Below are 27,461 nucleotides of genomic sequence, written 5' to 3' on the forward strand. Positions count from 1 at the left end.
TTTTGTTTCTAATTTTTTCATTGGATATATGTGGCATTTCAGTGGGATAAAGCCTGCTTACATTTCTTCCTATATTATAGTAGCTTTTGAAAAAAAAAAAGGTCTTCAAATAGTTACTACTTATAGAAACCTTGCCCATGCCCCTGAACTGTTTGCTTCTTGTTTGACAGAAGACAATGGAAAACTCATAGCAATGTCAATGCTTTTGGGCTTTTTGTTGCATTTATCATGGCCAGATAGACAGGTGATAGAGAGCTACACATCCCTGGAATATCTTATCCATGAAAAAAAGTGACAGATATTAACAGACACTATTACAGTAACAAAATACTTCAGTGCTAATTTCCAAAAATTCATGATGGTCTCCATTAATCATGTATGTGCAACCCATAATTATAATTTATAGTATAAACATTATTAGAATAATAATTAGAGATTTTTTTAGATTTCATTCAGAACTGAAATTATTAGCACAGGTTGATAGCATCGAAAAAAGCACTTGTTCAGTAAAGGTTCGGTATTAAACTAACACAATTATAACTTTACAATTGTAAGTGAAGCTTACAATTAATTTAGGACAACCCATCTGAAATGACACATTTGGGTAAAAAAAAACCCCTCAAGTGAATAGTTATCTATTGCTCAACTAGGGGTTTAAAACCATTCAGTATAGGATTGATAAATGAACTTATTTTCTAAAGGTTCTTTTAAACTGTATCCTTTAGATGGAAAGATCTTTCATATCTTACAAACAAATCAAAACAGCATCAGAGTGTTTTCATGAGTACAGACATTCAAAATCTCCAGCTAGTTCATCCTATGGGAGTTCACCCTGTAGCCAGCACACCCCATCTGCCCTGCTGGCTCCTTGCTGCTTCCCATCCAGCCCTGGGTGCTGGTGTCCCCTTCACTGAGCACACCGGCTGCTAGGGGACCTGCTCGAGTCTTTCTGTGCATCCACACTTAAGTGTTGACCCCAGTAGCCAAGTAAAACAATCCAAGGGAATCTCAGGTAGAAGGAAGCCACATAGGTTTCCTGGAAACTTTGGAAACTTGCCCAAGTGTGGAGGCTTTGCAGTGTCACCCAGCTTGACCCCAAATGACAAGTTCAAAATCCAGCTACTGCCTTCTTCCCAGCCAGACGGCTGAGCAGAAGGCAGAGCTGAACTCCATGGCCAAAATACATAATGGACCAGATCCTCATCCTATGTAAACAGGGCAGTGCTGTAACACAGCTATGCTAGTTGACTCTAATCAAGGCTCTGGGCCAAGAATTCAAAGGGCATGTCTGCATGGCTCAAACAAACCAGAAGTGTATTACAGACCTCTAAACTAGCTTCAAATGTTTTCTTACATGGTGCTGTGCAGTTCCATATTGTGGCATTAACTTTGGTCCCAGAAGTTTCTGAGACTGCCAGTTTGCTTGGCTATAACACATGGTTACAGCTATATTATATACTGGTATGTTCACACTGTGTCAATGAAATAACCGTGTCCTGCTATGCTGCATGAGACTGCACCCAAAATCACACAGATTGGCCTGGTGACAGCAACATTTATGGTTTAGATCACAAAAAAGCAGCCTTTTTTTCTTTTTAGTTATGCTTGAATTAAAAAAAATAAAAATGAACCCTACTTTTAAAAAGGAAAACAGTTGCCACATATTCTTTTGGCCATGATCCTGGTGGGAGATGCATTCACTGCATTTGGCTTTGTCTCACCCCTGTGAACTGGAGATGCTGGAAGGATTGGAATACTTCTCAGGAAACCCAGTGACTAAAACTTACATTTACCTGCCTGAAATTATTTGGGTCCTTTTCTTGTGGACTGTTGGATCAGATGGGCACGCACAGTCCTGCTGCTGATGGCAGCAGAAAGGCCACAGATGGAACAAGCTGGTCGGTGACATTCCACTCCATCTTCTTGCACAGCAAAACCAGCTTGCAGCAAATATCATTGTGGCAAAAATTATAAGTAAATTTCCAAGATTTTCAGAATGGCTCCTTTCACAAGCAACTTGAGATAAAGTGTGACTGTCCCTGTGTATCTACTCCACTGATGGGCAGAGGGTTTATATAAATCAGTGCTGGAGGAAGGCCTTTTTTAGAGTTTGCCTTTTGGTCCCTTGAGAGGGAGCCATCCAGTTGGTTTATTTGTTTTATCATCCTCACTGCTGCTTAAAAGAAGACAAAATGTGGCAAGCAGCTCATTAAGAGAGAGAGATTGGATCTGTGTTAATATGCAAATGCTAATCCATTAGGACCCTGCTCATACACCAATCAATCAATTAACTCATCTGTCCCTGTATTGTTCATTATTTGAAAAATGCTTTTAATCATTTTGCTATGCATTAATTAATAGCATGCCCAGTTGAAAAGGAAAAAAAAAAGAAATTTAGCGTTCCTTGGGGCTTACATGTACAAATACTTGGTATTCAGCTGTGATTCCATGATTAAGATGTATCATGTAGCCAAAGATAACACAGGGATTTACAGAAGCAAAGATACAGGGCAATTTGATTTTATATCAACTATTTCATATGTATCTTTCAGAAAGCACTTGACAGGCTAAGCCATTGTAAGTAATAGATTTGCACAAAATAAATTCAAAACTGCAGAAAGAGAAATTTAGAGGATAAAATACAGTTTTTGTTTTGCTATTACAGAGGCATCTGTGGGTCAAATAATAGCCAATGGACACAACCCTACTGATTTCAAAAGAAATACTACAGGAGGTATGAATTTGGCCCCAAATTAAATGGATAGCAATAGACAGATGGATCTGAATTTTCTAAAGAGTAGTGACTTTCTAAAAAAAAAAAAAAAAAAAAGGAATAAAAGAAAAAGAATTGTATCAGATGAGGAAGGAAATGGGTCACAATAAGAGGGTGAAAATTCTAACTGTGCAATAGATATGCAGTGGGACAGGTAATTTCAAACTGATACAGAGGTATGTGGAATTATTTAAGAATAGGATGAGCTGAGCTTCCTAAATATCCTAGAAGTCAGGCAGCATTATCTTACATTTGCTGTGCACTGGATTTTTGGGATGTTGTAGAAAAAGGATGATCAGCAGTCAAGGTGAGAGGCGAGTGATCTACATGAAAATTTAGACAAAGGTGACAGTCACAGAGCGTGTCTGAGGCAGATTAATAGATTCAGGAAAAATAGGAGCCTAGAAAAGTTCAGGATCAAGGATGAAATGAAGGTGAAAAAGAGGTAAAGCAAAATGTGAAGCCTGGCTTTGAAAGAGTCTGGAGTAATTGTATGGGGCAAAAGGATGTTTCTTTGCTGTGTTTAGAGCTCTATTTCTCTCCTTAAGTTTAATATGGCTTTAACACAGGTGAATAATCCCATGAATTTAATTTTCTTTCATATCAGTCTTTGAATTCAGAGAAACTCTCTACCTGAATACAAGGCTCAGAGATGCAGTGATTTGCAGGTTCAGTGTTTAGTCTGACCTAACAAACAATTTCTAAGCTGCTCCAGGGCCCCATCCTTCTCTCTGTGTCAGAGAGGCTTTGGAGCCCTGTTGGCCCCACCATCAATGAAACATTCCTTTCTTTCATTGAAGTCTTCTTCATGTGGCCATTACCAGAGCAATGTCTGTGTCCTGGGACAAAGAGAAATACATTACTGCTCAAATCTTTGCATTTTTTTCCTACTCTGTCCTAGTGGATCAAGACTAGGAATACCCTAGGCATGCATCTGCCTTGTTCAGTATGACTCACTGAGCTCAAATTCTAGTGTTTATCCATTGGAAATCCTGAAGCTTTTACTGTAACAGAAGGAAAATGATTCCCTCACTTGAAGGGTTCTTTTCCAAATGGCACTATACTAAGGATATCTGGAAACTTTACTACTTCCATAGATAAAGCATGGAATTATATTTTATTAGTGACTATATGCTGAGCAATATGCATGCAGAGTTGAGATCCAATCTGTAGTTGTGAATTAACCCTTATATTTAAATTGCATCAGCTTATACTCTTTTTTTTCTTTTTTCCTTTCTGAGTTTTCTGAGTTGTGTTTATACGTTCTGTTTTGGGATGGTATTTGAGTCTGTTCAAATGGACCATGGAGCAGCAAAATAAGCAGAGGAAAGGACATCACCATTTATAACACAGGTCATGCCACTTATTTACTATTTATTACTCATAATATTTTCCCCTGGTATTAATACACATTTTTGCTTTGCCATGATGGTTTTCTTAGAAACAAATATCACATGGTCCCTGTCTTGGACATTGTTTGTTCTGAAGCTTCTGAAAACAGAAATAGAAAAAATGGTGGTGAAATACAGACAAATTAAGGTGCTTTTTCAAGGTCACCCTCCAGGCAAGTAAGCAGAGCTGGAAACAGATAAATACTGAGATGGCAAGGGAGCACTGCAGAAATGCCAAGGACCAAAGCATATGTTTTATTTTGACAGGAACTATCGGGAGTGTAAAATAGATACTTGAATAATTAAAACTGTGTTCTAACCTATTACATGACCTACAACACTCACAATATAACAGACTTTGGGCGAAAAATGGCATTGTGGAAAAGATGGCATCTTCTGGGCATGAGCTGACAGCAGGGTTGTTCCTAAGCTGATGTGCTGATTGCAACTGCAGCTTCTGGGGAAGGGACAATTCCCTGCACTACACTTTGGGTGCTTTATAATTGCTCTAGTAAGAGACAAGAGCATTTGTTACAAAGAACTGGTTAGAGTCTTTGTAAGTGTGCAAGATTTGGACTTAAAGCTTTTAAATGATTTGGTTTTGGAAAGTTTTCTAGGCTTTCAGAGTCTTTAAGAAAAAAGGGATTTCTTCAACTTTTTCATTAAAAGAACTGGAATTGGGTTTCTACAAGAAATAGCATAGAGCATCTTTATTTAAAAAAAAAAAAATCCTTCATCTTAAATGTTTTGACCAGCTCTAATTTTGAACATTCTACAAGCACTATGTCTTTTCCTGCTGCAGGAGGAGGAGTTTGCTAGCAGCAGCTGTGGGGATGGGGTGAGTAACTCCCCTGGAAAACCACCACACTAATGTGATGAGGAGTGGCTGCAAGATCCGAGAATCATTTTATTTATTAAAAGCCATCATTCACTCACTGACAGGAAGGACAAATAAGTTATTGTGGCAATGACCCAAGATATGAAAACACTGGCACTCATTCCTTACTCTACCTCTGTGCTCCAAGCCTCAGCCTAAGGAGTTTTCAAAGGTATTAAATGCTGTTTTTATTTTGGTTTGCCACCCATAAACTGAGAGTTTCAACACTTCCCTTCCTCACATAGAGTATTGGGTGAAAAAGAGCACGTGATGTCTGTGGAGCTGTATGGCTACAAAAGCCAGCAAAACATCCAAGGTCCTGTTGCTAAGGAATATTAAACAGGAATTCTGAGGGCAGAGGAGATATTGTATCCAACAGTATTCCAAATCCTGGTGGACACAAAGGAAATGAATAAACTGGGACTCATTCATGTCAGTACCATTTAAAAGATTTGGACAATGAGTTCTCACTGGGAAAGGACAAAAATCAGTAATGGAAGTTTTATTTTCAAGGTATTAAACAGGAAATTCTGAACAATGGAAAGTTTAAAACATTCAGTTCAGCACCAAGACTGTGACTGGTTTTCCTTCCATGAGTATTTTTTTAGACATGAAAAGATTGAAAAATATTTATTGCTTTTTCTTCAGCAGTGAAGGCAACATTTTTTTAAAAGTCATAGGTATCTGGTCATGGGATATGTTTATACATAGCTGGGGCCAGATAGACTGCAGGTTTTATGGGTCGTGTATGGAGATGCAGAAATCTCATAGCTCTACATGCCTATCTCCCCTGCATTCTTGGGAAGAGAGAACTGCAGAACTAAGCACTTCTGACACTTGAAGAATTCACCAAGAGACATTTTCCTAGCCCTGTGATTACTTCTATCTGTGCCTATAAACATACTGTAAATCATTATGGTATGGGAAGTTGTCTTCTTGCATTGATTGCAGATAACAGATGACATTTTAAACAAGAGAAAAATGAAGTCCTCCCGCTCCTGACATTTTCACCACTTCTTTTCTTTACTAATTTCCAGTGTCAGAGACAGTTTGTGCCAATGTGCTAAAGTGTTGTTTCCATAGATTTGCAAAGTGAATTAAGCTGTCCATTCATGTCCTCTGAAGAGTGTATTGATGTGCTCCTTGCTGCTCAGGCGGGATGAGAGAAACAGCTTTTCAGAAGCATGGTGCTCGTGATTATATTTAAGAATTAACAGTTAGGCCACTGGTTTTCAAAAGAGTTTTATCCTCACCTAGATTTTAGCCTTCTGAGAAATCTCTAACTTTTCAAAGCCAAGACATGCACCCATTTGTGCATTTCCTTGTACCCCTGCCCTCTTGCTTTATCTCTCAGAGCTGTTGTAGGTTTGTTACCAGAGTTAGACAGAGAAATCTGAACATCCACTTATGAAAGACCTGCACTGTAGATCCTGTTCTTTTCCCATGGCTCCAGGAACTGCAACTTGAAAAAGGCCTTCCCCAGCACCTCCAACGACTGCACTATCTTTAGAGAGAAATTCCAGTCGTGATCACTGACTTGAATGCTCTATTCTTAAAAAAAAGTAATTTATTCCACTGTGCTCAGGAATGGCTTTGCAGAATGAAGTGCAGAATGGCTTTGCAGAATGAAGTTTTAAATAGACACAGGCACTTCTGGCATTGTTAAAAATTTTCTCCTAATTCTGGGGGAACTAAAAATAGTTGCACATGACAACAGTGAGACAATGTAGATAATCCATCCTGGACTCCACTACCTAGTGATCAGTTCTGCATCAGTGCCACAATTGTGTGTATAGGCTTTAAAAAAACCAACAAAACAACAAACAACTCAGATGGCCAAATCAGATGAGCAGAGAGGTTTATTTAAGAACCTATAGAGCTGATCACTGACTTGGGACTGTGCATTCTTGTGTCTGAGTCCTCATCTCACCTCAGGAGAGATCCTACCCCCTCTTCCTCCCCTTGTGCTGTTTTTATCCTGTTTGTAAGATGGTGTTAATGATTTTGACTTCTTTTGTAAAACATGTTGAGGTCTGCCAATGCAAACTGTCACAGGAAAAAGGCAAGGACTGTTAAAACGGCTATAAATCTTTTCATTAGGTGGGCACTTGTATGCAAAAATATGAATTATGCCAAGTACCAGTTGAACCTCCAGGGGCAGCAAATCTACTTGTCCCTTCATTTGGAGGTCAGCATCTTTCCTGCGGTTCCTAGAGGATCACTCTCAGCAGCCTGTGCCTGCCCAAGCAAAATATCTAAACAGTGGTGAAATACTTTGCTGAATCACATCTTTCAGGATTATTTGTTGGGCGTTTACGTTTTGTTTAACTAATTCATGGAGCTACTGGATCCCACTGCTGTAGTATTTGCACTTTCCTGCTGAGCTTGATTTCAAGAACCAGCTAAATTATACTCTGAATTTTTCTGGTGGGGTTTAGGCATTCAGGTCTGAGTCTTATTCCTTTCCTTATCTCTAACAACCACAGCAATGCCACTTTGGTTAAGCACTTTACTTGATTTCCTCTTTTTGAGTGAAATTCACCCCTGGGAGCTTTGTGTGGTAGGACCACACCACAAAAGAGTGAAGAGATCTATGTTGCTGTGCTGCTTCTAAAGATGCCTCAAACAAATGTAGCCCTGAACCCAATTTCATTTCACTTTGTCTACAGGTCTGGCTGCTGTCCCCAGCACAGATCTGTCTTCCTGGACAATTCTCCAGGGCATGTCCTCGCTATGAAATCAGTAATGTTTTTTCAGGGGTACTAAAAGAAAGCCAAACCAAAATTTTAGCACAATGTAAATATGAAATAAGTAGGAGGAAAAGACCATGGGATAAAGAAACATCTTTGGTCAAAAAAAATTACTTAAAAAACCCTCAAACTTGGAGGCAAGTATATTGCTTTAATTAAAACCTTGTTAAGTGAGAGTACTGTCTGCAATGAATCAGCAAGAAGTCCAAGGTTTTTGCTAGCAGCTTGTAGCCCATAGTGACAACAGACTGATTAATACTGAAACTGCCTCCATCAAAGGGATCCTGTGTCAGACAAGACCTGTGCATTACTCACAAAGGTCTCCTGGAGAGGCCAAGAGCATTTTCAGCCATGCAGTTTCAGTCTGGCCAAGGGTCAAAATTTACAAGCCTGGAAATGAACAGGAGAGAGATTCACCTGCCTTGGGAAGTTGTTTATGTTTAATATGCATAACATATTTGAGTCCCTTCTATAGTTCCCATTCTGTTAGCTACATAATAGGATATAAAAATTATGCTTTTGGAAAAGGCTATCTTGTTAGGGATTTTTAAAAAGCTTTACTTTCCTCTGCCTCTCCCCTCTTCTCCCCTTTCGTAATTTTCATAATCAAGATACTTTTCTCATTACGATTTCTCTGTCTGACATTAAAAAATGTTTTAAAATTCATAGCACATTGCTTGATGTTAAACTTTGCTCAATAATAGACCATTAGTTTACTTGATGCATGACTCCTTGAATACTTTGTACCAGTAAATATAACAAACTCATGATAAATACTATGTGTAACATGTTTGCATTCAAACATGACCTTGAACTTCTCAAACATTTCAGAAATGCCAGCTATGATGATGATCTTTGCTCATTATTAAAAGGAGTTTCTGGGTCTGAATTGTGCAACACATTTATTTATTAAAAATGACAGACTGGAGCTATTTTTATTGTTTTAAACTTTTAAAACACTTTTAAATCTCAGTAGCCCTCTGAGTCATGCAATCCTGTGACCATCTCGGCAGTTTTCCAATTCAAAAGTCTATTAAAAGCTTTGACAAAAGAAACTTTAGTTTATTTCAGAAACAGTGACAAGGCCAACCTGTATGCTTATTAACACCCTGCTAAAAATGACATAAGCATATAGCAGCACATCTTGCTAAGCGGTATGTAGCCCTAATTTAAAAAGCAAATGGTATTATTCTGTGTGAAAATGAATGCAATAGAGTGTTCATCTACCCAGGAAAACATCCACAGCAAGTGAAGGTGACACAGTGATATAACCCCTGCCTTTTAATCACCTGAGCTTGATTTTGATCTGACAGTTCCAGCTGGATCAGCCTCACTGCAGAGTGAATGCCGTAGTTCAGTCGTGCATTCCCTGCCTTGGGCTTGTCTTCTGTTGTGGCAGAAGGGTGTTTGGGGCACAGGATGGACCTCCACCCCCATTCTGCACAGCCTCAGTAACTTCTTTCCCAGCCCTTTAGGCAGTGAGCTCAGGAGGCTAGTGACCAAATGGTTCAGGCAACTTGCTACAGGAAAGAAAACATTTCAATGTGAGATACCATGACGGTGAAAACACAGCTACCAAAGTCTTCTGCCCTTCAGTACATGACAATGACTTTTAACTTACATCTGAGAAAAGACCCGCACCCACACTGTATTCTGCAATCATTTAACAGCTTTGTTCTCAGTGGAAAAACAAAACCTATTCTTGTAAGGAAGAAATTTTGCCTAGGAACCTCATAAAACCTCAGTGACTGCCCCCAAAGCAGGTGATACCATGTCCTGGTAGCTGGAACTACCTGTATGCAGAGTATAGTGAGATTCCTTCCCTGCTTTCCACCAGTGTCTCTTTCTCAAATGCTACATTCATGAAGAGTTAAAATTAGAGGGTGTCTATCCTGGTGCTAAAAGCAGCAGTCAGTTCCACTTCTCTGATGCCTGTTTGCTTCTAGAGCACTGAGACTGCTTTTAATAACAAAGTGAAAGTGACACTGGTGCCAGTCATTTATATTCCCCTATGTGCATTTACATTCAGCTTCTCCTGTGTCTTTCCTAAATTAGGTACTGTCCACATTAGAATTCAAGCCATGCCAGCCACAGCTATGTTTAAATGTGGTTGCATACTAGTATGATTCCAGCATACCATTTCTCAACACAGGGGAACGTGGATTTTTAAACTATTGCTGCTGTTTCCCTGCCCTCCCAAAGCAGCATAAGCTGCACTGTGCTGCTGATGGGAGGTCAGGGCTCCAGTCAATATAAATTGTGTGATTTTGGTAAAGCCACACATGTTTTGGCCTGTCTAGATTCTCTTGTTTCTCTGGATAGACTACATGGGACTGTACTTTGGTACCACCACTGTTCTGGTGGGCAGAAAATGGATGAATGTGGTTGCTAATTCTAATACTGAAGTATTCTCAGACCTTTCTGGGGAGTCCCTGTGGACTTCTATTTGAATAGTCATTAAATGCCAGCTGCACATGGACAAGTGACTGCTCTGCAGTTCATCAAGTAGCAAGGCAACAATTGCATTTTCAGCCTCTCTGATACAATCTGGTCCAAAACCTAAGGTTTCAGAACTGAGATTCATAACTAAAATTCATAAACTAGAGGCCATCCACTAGTTTGTCAATTGCTATTCACTGACTGAAGGAATTACCTTCTTCATGCAGAAATCATGTTTGAATCCTCACATCCTGGGCTTTGGGTCTCAATCAAACTCTGCTGTACACTTATGCGGGGCAGCGAATACATTTTTGATTCCTACAGGTGATAGATAAATGTCATTTTAAAAAGAAAATTACATATTTTTTTTCTGTATCATCAGGAAAGGCCCAGGAATTGCCATAAAAACATTGTCTGACAGGACAAACACAGCAGTTTTTCAGAGAGGAAAAAAAAAAGTTTGTATCCTTAAGAATCCTGTTTCTCCAAAAGATCTTGGAAGATTTTAAGGAAAAATATTGAAAGCTTCTATTAGGAGGCTATTTTAAAAGACGTGGTACTTGGCTTTTCTACCCAGGCCTGTACGTACATCTGCACCCACTGCTAGCCTGTTCTGTAAAAAGCAAAATGAATTTGTCAAGCTCATTGTTGAGTATGATGTTTTTTCTGTAAAGAGCCTGAGAAAGGGAATATTGGTAGGAGAAAGAACAGTGCTTCTGGTTTGCACCCAGATCAGCCTGTGGAACAGACTTACGAACTGGCACTGAGAAAGCCACTTCAGTCAGGACGCTGTGAAGCCACTAATACTACACTTGGAAATGCAGACAATAGAAGCTAGGAATGTGAGAGCTTTTTGCCCCTGACCTGTCAGAAACTTCCCCTCTGCTTTTGGTCTACCACTGTCCCAACAGAACATTTATCATCACGTGCCTCACCACCCTTCTGCCTCGTGTTGCTGATCTGAAGATTGGTTGCTGGTGGCCAGCAGAGATTGCACCAGCCCCACAAGCTGAACGAGGGCTAAGGGGCTGCCTGCAGTCACTCTTTTTAGCGAAATTAAAGGAAAACTGAGCTAAGGTTGGAAAATGCTCTTAGTTTTGATTCACCTATTAAGAACCTATTACTTTTACTTTTTAAGAAATGTAAAAAACCAAAGTATATTACTTTGTAAGTGTTGCGTGAGTAAAGCCTTTAATGGAAAAGTATCTCAAGCTTCAGTTAGGATACTATCTCCAAAATGTCTCCAGATAATAAATTAGAATAATCTAAATGGACATACCTCATTTTTATACCAGCTAAGAATGTGACCCTCTGCCTCTATCTGAGGAAATCTTCTGTCAGATCTAATGCTTCTTTAGAAAGCATTTCAAAGCCTTTGATGGGCTGTTGAATGGCAAATTTCAGTGCTCTAGGCCACCTTCTTTCACTTAATGGAGTAGTTGTGCAATTAAAGAGATAACATTTTTTTTTTGCATGGTATAGATTTGAGTACTGCTAGTTCTGTCTCCCTTTGGAAGAAAAAAATTTTGTTTAATGGGTATGACCAAAAGCAATAGGTGAACTAATTTGTGTTTGGGGTATGTGAAGGAGCCTTTATTTTTCAAACAGAAACATATTATTTTGATTAACGGACTTTCAGTTTTCAAAATGCCTTTGCTATATCCATGTTTGGATGAAAATTGTATGTTCGTCTTCTAATAAGCTGTTATACTACTGCTGGCACAACTTCTTACCACAGGTTGGCCACAGAAACCATGATTCACACTATCATGTGTTCTGGACTACTTAAAATTACAGTTATTAAGCAGTTCTGAGAAAGACAAAGCTCTTAAAAAAAATATCAGCACATCCTGCAGGGCCTCAACTGTTTTGCAAACATGTCAAGTATCTAATGCCTGCTACCAACCCCCTCCACAAATCCAGACAGACATTTTTATAGGGTTAGGTGCAGAGCAATATCCTGCAAAAACCTCTTTTGAAAAATATTCTTAATTTTTCTTCCTTTAGTCTTCTATTTTTCCCTTTCACATTCCAATTTTTTTTTTTTTGCTACAGCTTACTACTTCATGTTTTCACTTCCCTGATACTATTTTGGAATGTTCCTAGCTTTCTTTTCTCTTTAGCTTCTTGCCAACCCTTCTTTCACTTCACACTTCCCCTTACATCACAGCCAGTGTGAATCCAAAGAGCAGAGCTGGGTCCTACTATGACATTAACTGATATCCTACAGATATCCTACATCTCCTGTCTTCAGTCTTGTTAGTACATTGAATCCAGAAATATTTTAGCCACTTTTTTTGAAAAAAATAAAATAAAATAAATATATATATATAAAGCAGCAGGGGGGTGGAAGGGAGAGGGAAGAAGTTAGAAAACCCTACTGCAAAGGGTAGTAGTGCCTTTTTAATGGGTGTGTCTGTCACACTGGGGCCCACAGCTTAAAATAAATAAAATCCTGGGATGACTGTGCTGGCTAATTTGTGAGATAAGCCTTTTATGTTGGGGATTTTGTCTGGACAAAGTGAACAGGCCGGAGAGCTGAATATACAAGCAAACCACTTACCGTGCCTCTTGCATCACGCATGCACATAGCTAATATGTTAATCATCAATGTTCAAACACAGTTACCAGATATCATGCCAGAAATAACTTGTTATTTTTGTTGACCTACCATATTTCTTCGCTTTGGTCTCTTGTTTCTATCCCTCATTCACTTTTAGGTTTGAAATGGATGGAGAGATCAGGAGTTTCATAGAGCCCTTCCTCCCCTAAGTTTGCCTTTGTATGAAACATCCCTCTTATATGCCAAGCATTGCTGCTGGCTATTAACTTTCACCTAACAGACTATGAATTAATTTACCACGCTGACATGGGCAGTTTGAGGCACAGCATGAGTCACAACTCATGTTATAGTTTGTTCAATTATATCCCAGTCATTTGAGCTAATTGAGTCAAATGATACTGTGTCACAGGACTTACTGTAAGTCCAGAGGATTTCTCCTTCTGCCTAAGCTGCTCATCTTCATCTGTCAGCAGCTCACAGCATTCGCTGTCATCGCTGCCAGGTCCCTGGCGGTGCGGATCTCATCAGCCTGCACCCCCCTGCCCACCACCTCCTGCCCGGGATGCCCACCTCCTCCCCAGTGCCCCCCCGTGAGGACATCTGTGTCCCCTGGATCCCTCTCCCTTACTGAACACCCTCTGCACACGTATCTGTGCCCCCAAATGTGGGACGGGCGCTCGGTGCCCCCTTTCCCGAGGGGAGGCTCCGGGAGTCCCGCAGGAGGAGTCAGGAGGGCACGGGGCCGCTGCGGGCTCCCGGCTGGCACTCCGAGCTCTCGGCCCGCCCTCCGCCCCAGCGGCCCCATGCACTCTCCTGTGGCTTTACGCGGCAGAGGAAGGGGAAGTCACGGAGTAAAATTGAGCTAGAAAGGTTTTGGTGATTTTTTTTTTTTTTTTTTTTTTTTTTTTTTTTTTTTTTCCCGCGAGGCTCACTGGGGAGCCGAAGGAGGGGTCCTCTGTGTTTGATCCTTGCTCTGCCTTTTCCCGTCTGCAATTCCTTCGTTTGCAAGGGGATTAATCCCATCTGACACCGGGATAAATGACAGTAGCATTTACTCCTGTGTTGTAATAAAGCGTTGTATTTAAACCGGGACGTTTGACTTGGGTTGTAAAGTGCTTCGCAGATGTAAATTAAGTAAGCCTCCTGTCAGCCCTCGGAGATAAACAAAGAACATTATATCCATTTTACAGGTAGATAATCTGAGGCACAAAGAATTTGAGACAAGAAGCTTGGCTGCCTAAAATTAGACACCTCAGTCCAACTATTCATGTTGTGGAGCCCGTACTCACATTAGCAGCTATTCACCTCCAACGATGCCAGGAAGTCTTTGAACTGCACAGCCATGCGTGGTGAAAACTTGGAGGGGGAGTGTTTAGACACTGAGTTTCAACCCTCCCCCAAAAAGAAAAAATTTCCACTAAGATTATTTCCAAGGGAAAGTGTGACCAGTGATCAAAATAATTGTTTTGGCTTGTAAAAAAAATCAGTCTTTAAATAAACTGCCTTCAACAGAAGAAAGATTTCATTTTCTTTGGAGAAGTTATTATTTTATCACTCTAATAAAACCATAGTACTTTGTGTGAAATAGTGGAAGCAGAATGTCTGTGAAGATGAACTCTGAAAGAGAGTCCAAAGGCACCTTTCAGACACCTAGGTTTTGGATAGAGATGAACCCCAGGAGGTTTCTCATTCAGGTTGCAGAAACAGGGGCTGGAATTTTGCTGGGACTTCCATGTCAAATTTCACAAAAGCCTTGCCTGAACCCAAAATCTGAGAAATGGGCATCACTCACTAGTGGAGAGCTACTGGGGCATGCTTTGGACTCAAGCTCGTGGGAGAAGGTCTTAGAAGTCCCCTCCAAGACCTAGAAGAAGGGATGTCTAAAAAAGGCCAGGAGGGAAAAGTACCAGTAGTGGCTTGGGCTGCTAGAGAATAAAGTTTCCCTCAGTCAGAGCCCAGAGGGATTGACTTTTCACCCCCACAAAAGTCAAGTAGTGACTTCTACCAGCTCTTCAAACCACTGATTTTGGAGGATTTTTAATTTACTAAAACAAGTGTAATTCAGTCATTATTCTCTTTATGAACTGACAGTAAAATGCACCATCGGGAAAAAAATAAAAAAGCTTCCCTGCCTTTCTCCTGTTCTTTGGATTTGTTTTGTTTGTTTGCTCGTTTTTTTTGGTTTTCAGCTGGTTTTTTTTTTTTGTTTTGTTTTGTTTTGTTTTGGGATTTTTTTTTAAATTCTGTTTGTCTTTTTCTGGTTTTAACCCCTGCTATAAAACAACCTTTGATTATATGCCTTGCTCAAATAACATATATGATTCATGTTTGGTGACTCCACATATGAAAAGTGAAGCTGTTACCAGGAAAGATTTCCTTATTTAATTCTCTTAGCTGACTTCATACTGGACTGACATTTTCACAGTTCAAAGAAGTCTGTTTCTTCAATGTAAAACACTTGAACAAAAGGTCAAAACAATGCAACGTTGATTTAGATGCTACACAGGGACCATTTGCACATAACTAGTTGCAGAAGTAGATATTAGATCTTCACTTCAGACTGAAATTTAAGATTTAAGATATACTAAGTCCTAACTTTGCCCTCTTCGCTACAAATTTCTTAGTGCCACTAGGTACCCAGACATAGCAGTACTGCTGTAGCCACCTCTCTAAATAAATGGCCAAAAGAGGAGAAACTATGCCCTCAACATCAACAAAATTTTTTCTTGATAGTATTTGGTTTATACCTTTATAAAACAATGCAAGACACACATCTGTTGAAGCATTTCACTAATATCAGGAATATTTATTGCATTTTTCTGAATGTGACAACCCAATTGATTTGCTTAGCATCTGCTGTGATATTGGAGGAAGAAAGCCCATATAGAAAGACGGAAAGTGTAGAAACTTGGGTGGAAGGGGATCTCTGAAAGATCTTCAGTCCAACCTCCTTCTTGAGGCAAGCCTGTCACCAGTGCTAGATTGAGTCAACCATGGCTTTGTCTATCCTAAATCTTTGAAATCTCTTGGGATAGAGAGTATACACTATTCCTGGGCTGCCTTTTTTAGTATTTTTTTCATCCTTCTGGTGAAAAAAATTATCTGTTTCACAACCCAAAACTTTTTAAGATACAGTGTGTGGCTGCTGCCACACATACTGTCTGTTATATTTGAGAAGAATTTAGCCCTCTCATCTATGTAACTACTGCTCAAGCAATTGTGGGAAATCCTGGAGTAAAGAAATACAGTCTGTGTTACTATCTTCATTAACAAAATTTGAAAACTTGTATATCAAAATATACCAGACCACACCTATTGAGTTGCAGGGCATATTGATTTATTTTTCTGAGTCTTGGAGCTGAGGTACATAGAATAAGAATGGTTTGGGTTCAAATGGACCTTAAAGGTCATCTAGCTCCAACTCCCCTGCATGGGCAGGGACACTGCCCACCAGCACAGCTTCTCAAAACGCTGTCCAACCTGGTCTTGAACACTTCCAGGGATGGAGCATCCACAGTTTCCCTGGACAGCCTGGGCCAGTGTCTCACCACCCTCACAGTAAAAATTTCTTTCTAATTTTTAACCTAAATTTACCCTCTTCATTTAGAGAGGCAAAATACTCCCATTTGGAAGAGATTTCTGCAGATCCCATTGAAAGTCAGTGGAAAGAAGACTTCAGGTTACCAGCATCAGGTTCCAGAGGTGCCTGACTCTCACCACTGCTGGTGTTAAGTAACAAAGCTGCTGGGGACAGATGCCTGAAAGTCAGTGTAATTTGATGCTTAACATCTATTGTACTGTGTATGCTACTTTTCTGTGTACAGCATGTCCTGTCCAAACTGTTAAAATAGCAAAAGCCGGCCAAGGTGTCACATGTTGCTACCATTCTTGCCACATTAAGAAAGATTCACAATTTATCCTTCTGGTTTTTCTGAATGTATGTTCCTTGAAAACTTACATCAGGTTTTATTTCCTTCTAAGATGAGAATAAGATCATCAGAAACTAATTAGAGCTGGTTCTAATGTAAAACCACAGTGGAAACTTTTCTGAAATGTCAAAGCTGACATAGTTATTATTTGTCATGGGCTCTAAGGGAACCAGTGTATTTTCCAGGCTTTGTGTTATTTCTGTTCTTAACATTTTTTTTCTTACTTTTTTTTGTTATTTTTGTTGCCTAATATACACAACAATAGTACAAGTTAGTGAAAAATTCTCTTGTATATACTTCTTTCACTTTTATTTTTCTATTCCCCACACACTGACAGTAGTCCTGACTGCAAGAGTCATTAGCTTTGGGTAAAAGGCAAATTAGCACACCTGTCTTTTTAGTTCACTCTAAATTATCTGAATAAGTAAGGATGTATCCAGACACACTTTTTTTCTGGACTAATTCTTCCATGGCCTCTCTTGTTTGCTGACATTAATTGGTTAAGGGCTTCTTTTTCTTTTGTTGGACTATCTTGACTTGGAACAAAAAACTTGTAGCTATAGGTATCTTATGATCATTTTATTTGTTGAGATTTTCTTGCCTTTCTTTTACCCTCAATAAAATCTTGATCTCAGTGGGAGTGGAAGGATGAGCCATGTCTTTTCATGTGTTAATACTGAGGCCTGAAATTAAGTCCCCTCTTGTTCTAAGTGGGAACCTGAGCTGTGTCTTGTGTCACTGTCTGGACTATGGGGCACTGGGGCTGTGGTAGTGGTGGTGCCTCTCACTTTCTTCTTAGGCTTCCTGCCCAGGTAATGAAGTGGTGATTGGAAGCTAGACTGAAGCCTGAAGAAGGACTCCAACTACTTGCCAAAAGACTCCTAAAATTGCAGGACTATAAAAGATCTCAGGAAATTATCTAGTTCAGTTTTCTCCCTGTAGACGGGATAAACTATGTGAAGTCATTCTTCACAGATGTTATTCTAATCTGTTCTTAAAAGCCTTCAATGTAGATTCCACACCTCTGGGGATTTCTGCTTAAAGCTTTAAAACTTTCTAAACTGTCAGTATTATAGTTTCTAATTTGGGGATTTTGTACTTTTTACAGGAAGCAAGAGCTAATATTCTCATCGTTTAGATGGGAATATGAATTACAGATAACACTAGGCTGATTCTGATGAGGCAGAAAACTTCACCTTCCCATAAACCAGTTGTTCTACTCAGTAGATATGCACTTTAATTCTCTCTTAGTGAATGGTAGTAACAGTTCACAAGTGTTGATGGTGTTGTCTGTATAATTAACTTCTAATGTAGCAATTTACATCCAAGACAATAGTGCATTGTTTCCTGCAAAAGGTTCTCTCCACATGTGGCACATTTTCCAAAGCTAACCACATGGCTGCTTGTTTCCTATGATTCTTTTTGATATCTTGCAAAAGATTTCTCACAAAAGGTGAACAAATTAGCAAACAACTGGAAACGATTCAGAGAGCAAAAAAAAAAAGTAACAGAAATTACTGTAGATGTGCATCTTGTGTTTTGAAATTGCATTAAATTTCAAGGGAAAAAATCAGGACAGGTTGTAAACTGAAGTAAATTTCAGTCTCAGCAACTGTAATGATTTCATTGCAAATCTTGCAATATTAAGTATTGGTTTAGAACTCAAATCCCCAGAACACATGGGATTCTTGGTTTTTGTAATTAAAAAACAAAACCCAAACCAAACAAACCAAGCTTCCAAACCTATGTATCTAGCACCAGGTTGCAGTGTAAAATAAGAAACTGCAAATTTTCCAGGCCATGAGAATCATCAGAACGTATGTTTTCCAGGAAAAAAATATATGATAGCTTCTAAAACAAATATATTTGTTCAGAGAGACTATGTAAAACAATGTTTACACCAGCTGTAGGTTTATCCCTAGGCTTATGGAAAGGAGGAGTTTATCGGACCTGCAAAAGCCAAAGAATAAATTTACCTAAAAGTGGTCTTTTTGCCACTGTTCCAAGTGGTACTAGTTATAGGAGCAATAAGCTGGTGACATTTCAGACTGACTTCCATCTGAATGGTTTTCTGGGATAAATAGGCTAGTACTTACCTCTTGTAGCAAACTTTTGCTTGTTTAGATAAAGCCAAAGACTTTGTAACAAATGTCTTTCATTACCTTTACAAGCAATTAAGCTTGATATTGATGGCTTAACTTTTTATCTTCATTAATTATTGTTTCTCTCACTTTCTCTCCATGTCTAACCTAAGGAGACTTAAAATATTTGCTATAGAATGGCCTTCCTGATCAGCAAGTCCACTTCCCCTTGCCCTACTCTCACATCATAAAATTACTTCTGTCAGATTTCCCTGTAACTGATTTTTTTCTTTTCCCTACCCACTTCTCCTAATAGAAGGTTGTTCCTGAGCTCATATGAGGTGACAGGTTGAAACTTTTAATTTCCTAGTCATATGCTTCTGTGTGGTAGCTGTCATCTATCTTCATTTTGTATTACTACTTATCCTGACAGTATACATTTCTATCTATATTACAGAGCTAAGAATCCTTGGGAATCTTTCATTTGACTTTGTAAAAAGTGTGAGGTTGTTTTGTTTACTATGGGTTTTTTTTTTTTATTCCGTAAGTGGAAAATTCCCGTGCATTCCATGGAGTTCTTAATTGCTTAGAAATTTTTACCTGATTGCCTGACTTTTTCTGTCTTAAATCTTTTTCTCTAACCTGCAAGATCAGAGAAGAATGAAGTGATTTGTATAACCACACAATAATAGCAGCTAGAGTTGTAGGGTTTTTGAGCTAAGTCATTATGCAGAGTTATTAAAGGCCTTCAAGGTTAATGCCAACTTTGACTAAATTCAGGATTTTCAGCTTCTTCACCTGGAGTGTAAACTTTTCCTTCTCTTTTATGGAAATAAATGGTAATGGAGAGGAAAAAATCCAACAACAAACTAGTAAAGAATCAAATCTTGTGTTAATTTCCTAGAAAAACCTTAATACAAATATTACATACCCCCATCTATTCTATTTCTTTGTCCATAACTCTGCTTTATACACTGGCTTACTAGTTTGTCCTCCCTCCCATCATGTCTGTTGTCCCTTTGGGAAACACTTCTGCCAGGTTTATTCTTAGGTTTACTATTCAAAAACATCTTAAAGGTTCAGCTATTAAGTTATCTTCTCTTGGGATATACCTATCTATCCCATTTTCTTTCAAAAGAGAGCAAACAAGCATTTTCAGGGCTGATATAGACAATGCAGACCACAGCAAGGAGTCCATGTCACCAGATGAGAAGGGAAAGGATATTTTTGGAAATAACTATTTCAGAAGAAAGTGAAGCAGATATTTTTGCATAGAAAAATAGCAATTGGTTTTGCTGCTGTTGGGACTTGAGGAGTATAAGAAATAATAGTTTTAAACTTCTTGTCCCCTGTGTTGATTGGTTAGATATTTTTCAGAAAACTATCCTTTTAGTCTGATCCTATTTAACACTTAAGCACAAATGAATACAGGCAAGAGTAATTTTCTTCCATTTTCTGTATGCATGGTTATTTATAATAGTTGCAAGTGATCTGGCTATGTTGGCTCCAAGAGTTACTATTTAGAAGCTAAAGCACGTCAGCTGGTTGTGTTAAGTGCTCCAAACTATTTGCAATCAATGTCTAAAATAGTGCTTCAGGGTAATGTATTTCACTTGGGAGCTGAACAGAAGTGCACACTAAACCAGGCTCAGTTAATGAATGGTAACTTGTTAAGCTGCAGTCATTTGGTCACTTATAAGGTGAATACATAGATGGAAGAAAACATAGTAAAGCAAAAAATTCAGGTAGCTTTGAAATCACGAATCTGACTATGTACTACAAACTTGTCGATTCTGGGATTATTAATAGAAATTATCAGAAACATTCTTTTTTATTCACAAACTTACATACAAATGAGTGTTTGTTAAAATTGTCTGCTTCAGCTGTTTTTTTGTTTGTATGCTTTTTGCTCATTTTTTGTTTGTTGGTTTGTTTGTTTGTCATTTTTGGGGTGGTTTTTGTTTGGCTGTTTGTTTTTTTTTTTCTTTTTAGCACTCCAATCATGATTTCCATGTAATATGATCAAAAGCACAATCCACAATTATTTCTACAGTGGTATAAAAATCTTCTCCCTCAAGATCTATTAATAGATTTTGCTCCAATGACATTTGAATAAATATAATGCCTATCATATTCTCTTCATTATTTTACTCATTAAGAAATGTTTATCTAGTCAGAGGTCAGCAAACTACAGACATGGAAAAACTTTTTTCTTTCTCAGATTTTTTGGTTGTTGTTCTCATAATTCTAAGCAAATAATAATAATAAATAAATGTATATCAAAACTGTCCTCCTCCTCCAAAAACAATTAGCACAATTTTTCAGATGTCTTTAACATTCTGTGACCTAGATGACCAACTGTGAATAACAAAAACCAAGTGATGAATAGTTAGAATGATCAGTTTGCAAACAAATCATCAACTGCATATCATTTGTCCAAAGTATTCCCCAAATATTTATAGAGTAAGAAAATATCATTGCTTCATGAACAAGTTGATTAGATGTGACACACAGTATGACTCAAGGAGCTGTGATTTAGAGTGTAAGCCAGATTTAGTGTGGTAGCCAGAAATTAAGACAAGAAGAGATTTGTCTGGGGCCTGTCAACCACTGATGTAGAAACCCACCCAAATATACATAGAATGAAATTATCCAACTTTTGTGGACAAAGGTTTCTGTAGAAGACAACAGTTTCTCATAATGCAGTTCAAAGAAAGTGACATTTTACAGATGGCATCTTAAATTGCAGAACCATTTATGATTTATTTTTTCATTACCAATTCCAAGTTATTCTGGTCTTGCTATCCTCTGGATCATAGAATCATGGAACAGTTTGGGTTGAAAGGGACCTTAAAGATCATCTGGCTCTAACCCCCATGCCATGAGAAGATGCACCTTCCTCCAGCACAGGCTCCTCAAAGCTTTGAACACTTCCAGGGATGGGGAATCCCCAACATCCATGGACAACCTGTTCCAGTGTCTGACCACCCTCCCTGTAAAGAATCATAGAATCATAGAATTGGCTGGGTTGGAAGGGACCTCAGAGATCATCGAGTCCAACCCTTGAACCACCGTTCCGGTTGCTAGACCATGGCACTGAGTGCCACATCCAGTCTCTTTTTAAATATCTCCAGGGAAAAAGAATCCACTACTTCCCTGGGCAGCCCATTCCAATGCCTGATCACCCTCTCCGTAAAGAAATTCTTTCTAATATCTAACCTAAACTTCCCCTGGCACAACTTAAGACCATGCCCTCTTGTCTTACTGAAAGTCATCTGGAAAAAGAGACCAACCCCACCTGGCTACAACCTCCTTTCTGGTAGTTGTAGAGAGTGATGAGGTCTCCCCTGAGCCGCCTCAGGCCCAGCTCCCTCAGCCTCTCCTCATAGGGTCTGTGCTGGAGTCCCTTCACCAGCCTGGTTGCCCTCCTTTGGACCTGCTCCAGGACCTCGATATCCTTCCTAAACTGAGGGGCCCAGAACTGGACACAGTATTCGAGGTGTGGCCTCACCAGAGCTAATTCTAGAGCTAATACATGCCGACGAGCGCCGACCTCCGGGGATGCGTGCATTTATCAGACCAAAACCAACCCAGGCCCACCCGGCAGCTTTGGTGACTCTAGATAAAGGGTTTCTTCCTAATGCCTCTTATTTGAAAAAGAAGTTTAGAATATTTTTCCTGCTACTTTCCTTCAGGAATTTTTGAAATTTGTCTTTATATAGTATTGCCTTCAACTTCAACTGATATGTTTTTTTAGATCATTAATGATGATGCTTGGAAATGGAATGTTCATAGATCCAATGAGTCAGGAGGAAGCTTCCCATAGGTTGCAGCATTTTATATTTCTACTCTGCTAGCAGTACTTCAGTGGTGTAAAAATACTTTTTTCTGCTAATTTAACAGCTCATCTGAATTCTTCAGAAGGTAGCAGTAGTACTGTTATCTTTTCAGTAAAAAAATCAAATAGTAAAAATAGGAAATGTCTGTATTTAAGAGAAAATCTCAACTTCTCAGTGCAAAATTGAAACAAAATTATACTTTTGACTGGAATCTAAAGTGTTTTGATTCAAACATTTTGCCACTGTTTTTTTTTTTGAGGGGAAATCTGAGAGTTGATGGGAAAAAAATGATGGTCTTTCTTGGGAATTCAGATTTCTCAGTACATTTTGCCAGATAATTAACAGAAATGTTAACAACTGGACATGACTGTTTGCTTTGTTTCTGTGCCTTTCTGCCAACATGGAACAGAAAGCTGTTATAATCTACTTCCTTTTGCCCACAATGCTTCAGTTGTTTTTTGGGTTTTTGGGTTTTTTTAAATTTTGCTTTCTCTTGCATGCTTCCTTGTTAATGACATAGAAAAGGAATTAGGCAACTTCTGTGTAAGACTTCTGAGAAATTGCTTTATGGAAGGCCTTCTGTGCTCCACCCAGTTAAATCTGAGTTTGTTTTCACACCAGGTGAATGTGTACTGAGACACAAACTCATCTGCTACAGACGGGCAAGAGTCCATAAAGTTTATGGGGCTGCATAAATATAGACAAGCAGCACCTTGGAGTTTTCCTGATAAAAACATTCTGCTCCATTGGAGGAAATCTGCATTTAGTTGAGGTAAATCCATATCCAGGGCTTTTGCACCTACCATTTTTTGTCCTGCAAATTGCCTCCATATTCACAACTGCTAGGCTGAGGCCTGGGAAACTGACTGCTTGTGGAATAAAAAGGATTTAGGCTGGAAATCTGAAAACACAGGATCATATCCATGATAGACCAAAGTTCATGTAGGCCATTTTTCCCTCTCGAAACAAAGCCAAATGCTGAAGGAAATGATGCAAGGTTTGAGTAATTTGACCCCAGACTTCATACTGATCTCTGAGAGGGGTGAACCCAAAATGCATTATTTTTCTTCATACATATATTTTTTTCAGTTGTGACCAAATATATTTCTAGTATTTATGAGTATATATGTATATTTATTTGCACACACAAAAAGTTTTAACCTTTATAACTTCCTTCTGTGATTAGTTTTCCAGTAAGAACTTGTAAACAAGTGCATTTATAGAAAAAGTAAAGCAAAAAAAAAAAGACCTTGAATTACCGAACACCATCAATTCCTGAAATATTTTTTATGAAGGAGTGTTCTGGTTTTTAATTTAAAATGAACGCACACATTATTTGTGTTCAGCTGGTGTGCTTGTTTTGAATGGTGGAAGGATATGGTATTTTAAAAGCTATTTTAGGTATTTAGCTATTGTGAAATTCAGTTTCCAAAAGTCTACAAGCCTAGATCTTCCCTGCATTAAGCATATAGAATTCTGGTGGGTGGGTAAAATACAGCAAAAAAATAAAGTAATTTTGTATGGGTTTGGTATAATGTAGGAAAATGCAACCTTTTGCCATTGCAGGATTTTTTTTTTGTGTGTGTGTGAGTGTTTGGAATGCTGTCCATCTACTGTGGTCAGTGACTTGAATCAAATGCAGTCCTTGAGGTAAGAGAAGATGCTTGCCCCCTCACACACCATGTTCTCAGTATCAGCAGAGCTCTGTGTGTATCTTGGATCCTCCAGCAGATCTGAGATTGAAACAAAGATTTATGAAAATTGCCCAGTGACATAAACCAGATTCTCGTTACAGGAAATATTTAATTTTGACTATTTTTTTCTTAGAACTAGTAGCTTCAGCTTTCTAACTTCCTCTTTTTGGTATCACAGTTTACACCACTGTGACTGTTACCATAGATATCGAGTATGGTTGTTTCCATGGTAACATGTGGTGTGCCATAAACAAACAAACTACACAGCAATAACTTAATCTGAGTGTCATTATTCTCTCCTACTGTAAGACAAATGTAAATATTAATTAAAAGAGGACGAGAACAACATTTAACATTTTTTATGGTGTATTTCAGTTGTTATTTAAATGCTCATTCTAATGAAAATCTAGCAAGGCAAAGTCATCAAGTCTTTACAATATTACAAGATTTAGAAGATTAAAATCCCAACTCTGACTTCTTTTTACTTTGATCATGTATCTCCACTTCTGGGCTTCAAATTGCACCTATATGAAAAATTATACTAATATTTACTTTCTTTTAGAAGTCAGATAAACTGGTTCAAGGAATAATTTAATTATGGCTATTATTATTTTAGTATTAATAATATTTATTTATTAATAATATTATTCACATTTATTTGAATGACAAAAAAATAATCCAGAATGGACTATTATACTTGATCTGTTAATATATCAGTCTCACCTGAGACACACTTGGCTTACATGTATAGATTACATATGAACCTGAGCTTCTCATAGCCATAAAATTTCAGTCTCAGCATTTTAAATGTTTAAAGAATATAATTTTAAATGCTTAAAATATTGCAGTTAGAGCAAACAACTTATTTATTTATTTATTTATTTAATCTAAGATATTCAAGCCACAAACCAGACTCTTATTCCCACCACAGTCTAGTTAATGGAATTTAAAATTCTTCATATCATTGAGTCTCAGATTAGAAGAATTTATTCTTAAAATGGTCCAAGCATCACTTTCCGTTTCGCTATGTGCACACAGGCTTTGAAAGTGAAGGGCTTATTTTCTGCTTTTTTCTTGACAAAACGTTGTGAAAAATAAGGTGTCAACCTACATGGTTCATTGAGGCTGCATAAATGTTACACACATGGGTAATATGGGGGAAGTTATATTTGAAGAGTTCAATAGATTGGAAAGAGAAGTATTACCACAAGAATATTCAGTCTTTCAGCACTAGTGAAAGCACAGAGATTAAAACCCACCTGGGTAAATCAAGAAAGTATAAGTGATTTTAGAATGAGACTCCAGTAAGTATCCATGCAGCCCTCAGCAGACCATTCATTGTGTGAAGGACTCTGTCAGCTCTGAAGTTCAGTGCTGGGAACATCTGAGATCCTCTCTCTGCCGGGAGCAAAGCCACCCAGCCTCTGCAGCTGCTCCCCATTCAAATCCGACAGGAACTGCTGAACAAGGATGTTGAGGCCTACCAGGGGATGTGAAAAATTTGCATATGTTAGCCAGCCTTAGCTACTGAGATAATAGTGTGGGGATTTTTTCCATTCAGCTTCTTTTATATGACTAGTCCGGTATGATTGTACTGATATAGTATCAGATGATTCTCTTTGTCAGTGTTGTCAAAAGGCTGAAGAACTTTTGTTATCACTTCTTGAGAGCTAAGGGAAGACAGGCTTAAAACCTTCATTCTTCTCTGATTCTCAAAATATGATGAAGATACTGCACAGCCTACCTCTGTTGTTTTGAGAGGACATGAGCCATAAGCTGTCTCACAGGCAAGCCTCCAGAGGTTCCTCTTCCAGCTAGCACTTACCAAGGCACTTTTAACTTCTTTAAAGTGGTATCTCTTTCTAAAAGTGCAGGGCCCTGCCTCCTTTTGGAGTTACTCTGTGGAGATACAGCAATTACAGTTCACCACAGTTAAACTGCTAAAGTGAGGGATGGCTTAAGAATTTTCTGCTTCTAGGAACAGAAAGCCTTACTCAAGTTTTATCTTTTTTCTCTCTAAAAAAAGAGCAATTCTACAGAAATACATGTTCATGTGAGGACACTGCATTTTCACCCTGTTTCCTGGAGGCTGTGTTCTCACGTGCAGCATGCTAGCATATGCCTTGTTGTGTTACGAGCTGGACCCAAGTCAGCAGTCCAGGAAATGTCACTTGCAGAGATTGCCTGGTGGGAAACAGGCAAGAGCAGAGACACTCCTGTAGCTGTCACAAGTTAGTAACTGAGTTTTTTTCTGAGTTGGTGTGGTGTCTGTGGGCATGATAAGACTCAAAGGATTGGAATAGACCTATGCAGCACACTGCACTGTTTTTGCCTGGAGAAAAACATCTGGGTAGCTACTACAGCCTGCTTGGCAATTACAGCAAGCCTGAAGTGACTGTAACTTACTCTGGTGTGTCCATGCAAGTGTCCTAGAAGTTTTAATATTTGAAGTGACTAGCTGCCTTCTTTGCTCTTACTTTTTTATTTTATTTATTTTTTTATTTTTTTTTTGTGCACTGCAAGAAAGAAGAATATGACTGTAGTTTGATTTAACCCACTTTCCACTTTTGATTCCTGCACCACTATGACATGTTGAACCTTCTTTGCTGCAGCTAAGCCACGCTTCCCAAAGCTGTTGTATGACAGTAGCTGATGGCTGATTTAAAATCACCTAAATGCAATAGATTATATTAACCTAAGCACTGGTAAATGATAAGTAGTAAAATTTATCTAGCTTTTGTGGCTGGAAATTTCAGGCCAGTGAGTGCTGTGAAGCTCAAATGCTGAGAAAGCAGAAAGAAATCCCAAGAGGCCTCAAAGTATACTTTAAATCTCATGAGTCAGTGTGGGGATTCTTGGCTGGCCTGGTTACTGAATGGTGAATGGTGAGAACTGGCAGTGCTTAGCTGGCTCGTAAAACAACATTCGGGTCTCTTTTCTTTATTCCATTTCATAAGATAGCTTAGTAAACATTAGAAATGCTGAAGATGGACTTTCCTAATCACAGTAGTTAGGGAAAAAGAGAAAAGATATATCTATTTGTCTAGACAGCCTAGCAGAAAAACAAAGGTTTGCCTTTCTTTGAAAGCTCTGAAAATGCACAAGCTAAATGTGTAATTTTCATC

The sequence above is a fragment of the Calypte anna genome, chromosome 2 (assembly GCF_003957555.1).
Source record: "Calypte anna isolate BGI_N300 chromosome 2, bCalAnn1_v1.p, whole genome shotgun sequence".
NCBI classification, from domain to species: domain Eukaryota; kingdom Metazoa; phylum Chordata; class Aves; order Apodiformes; family Trochilidae; genus Calypte; species Calypte anna.